The following is a 2,050-nucleotide window of genomic DNA, read 5'->3' on the forward strand; positions in this document are numbered from 1 at the left end:
GCGCATTTAATTTTAGTAATTTTCGCTATAAAGTGATGGAAAACGATTTGATAGCCTGTTGGTTTGTGTAACCTAGCCGTCAGCTATATGTTGGCCATGTTTTATGGCTGTGGGTGGGGGAAGGGTGGTCGGGTGTGATACGGGTGGGGTTCGGTGGTTGGGTGTCTTTTTAACACGGTACATTAAACAAAAGTATTTTAACGGAGCCTTAGCAGAACCTGATGGTGGAGGGGGCGTGTATGGATGGAGGGTATGTATGTATTCTGGAGGAAAGGTTGATGTGTGTGCACGTGTGGACGTATACGGGTATATGTGAGTGTATGTGTTTGTGAGGAGATGGGAGGGGTAGATGTGTATGTGTGTGTGTTTGTACGTATATAATATACTTCTGTGTGCGCGCGTACACGTGTTCAATGTAAATGAGTGTGTATGTGTATTTATCTATGTATGTTATGTGTGCAGGAGGTAGATAACCCTGTGTGTGTGTGTGTGTGTGTGTGTGTGTGTCTACACATACGTATATATTTGTATTTACATTCGTACAACACTACGTACAGATTTGTTTATATACGTGCTTACGTACCGACCCATATTATATGATTATATGTGCATATAGGCACGAGTGTGTATAGATAGATAGATAGATAGATGTGGTTACGGAGCTGGGGTTTTTTTTTTTTTTTTTTGCCATATATGATTTCAGGTTCAATCCCACTGCGCAGCACTGTAGGCAAGTGTCTTCTACTATAGCCTCGAGCCGACCAATGGATTTAGTAGACGAATATTGCGTGGAAGCTCATCGTATATGTACACACACACACACACACACACACACACAAGTACCTGTCTTCATGTTTGTGTTCGGCCTCCCCCACCGCTTGTTGCTTTGTTTACGTCACCATAACGTAGCGGTTCGACAACAGAGAAGGATAGAATAAGTACCAGACCTAAAAGTGTAAGTATTGCCTCAAAACACACACACACACACACACACACACACATTTGTTTCAGTCTTTGGACTACGGTCAGGCTGGAGCACCACTGTGATTGTTTTGTCTCAGACCGGTACATATCCTGCGATCGAAGACGTTCCCGATGTGACCAACCCATCATTTAATCAGTCACATTGTATCTAGAACTACACTACCTAATGTGTAGTATAGTAGTTAGTATTAGTGTGTGTGTGTGTGTGTGTGTGTGTGTGTGTATGTATTGACGCAAGCATAGATCAGAGGGTAAGGAGGTGGCTTCACAACCATGAGGAGCTGAGTTCAATCCTCCTGCATAACATATTCATTGAGCAAGACGGCGTTTATCATGTTTGTTGGCTGGTCAGGGGTTTCTTATAGGTGAGTGCCTGATTACTGTCTTTGCTACTTGTAGCGTCGAAGGGGCACCGTCATTTCAGACTATACACCAGTTTTCTCTGCATGTGTGAATGTAAATGCATAGCGCCTGTGTTTGTGTGTGCGTGTATATAAAATACGTATACATAGGTGTGTGTGTGTGTGTGTGTGTGTGTGTGTGTACTTTTGCTTGCTTATGACAACCTCTCAGAGGTGATGACAGCGTCGCACACACACACACACACACACACACACACACATATGCGTGCATGTATATGTATATATATATATGTATGTGTGTGTGTATGGTGGCGAGGGTCTGTATGTATATGTGCGAATATATATATGTGTGTGGTGTGTCTGTGCATATATATATATGTGTGTGTGTAACTGGATATGTACATATATAGATGCATATATAATTACATACGAAAACATGATCACACACATTTGTATAGGGAGAGTTAGTGACACAAACACACACTCTCCTCCTCTCTCTCTCTCAAACACACACTCTCCCCCTCTCTCTCTCTCACACACACTCTCCCCCTCTCTCTTACACACACACATACTCCCCCGCTCTCTCTCTCTTTCACAAACACACACACACTCTCTTCTCCCCCCTCTCTCTCTCACACACACACATACTCCCCCGCTCTCTCTCTCTTTCACAAACACACACACTCTCTTCTCCCGCCCCCCCC

The 2,050-nt window shown here is 43.6% G+C and overlaps 1 protein-coding gene across 1 annotated transcript in view; it reads left to right on the plus strand.

Annotated features, from left to right (window-relative positions):
* Positions 1-2,050, plus strand: part of LOC106869334 (netrin receptor UNC5B) — a 434,672-nt gene that overhangs the window by 291,660 nt on the left and 140,962 nt on the right. The gene's annotated exons all lie outside the window — the stretch shown is intronic.

The sequence above is a fragment of the Octopus bimaculoides genome, chromosome 29 (genome assembly GCF_001194135.2).
Source record: "Octopus bimaculoides isolate UCB-OBI-ISO-001 chromosome 29, ASM119413v2, whole genome shotgun sequence".
Classification (NCBI taxonomy): domain Eukaryota; kingdom Metazoa; phylum Mollusca; class Cephalopoda; order Octopoda; family Octopodidae; genus Octopus; species Octopus bimaculoides.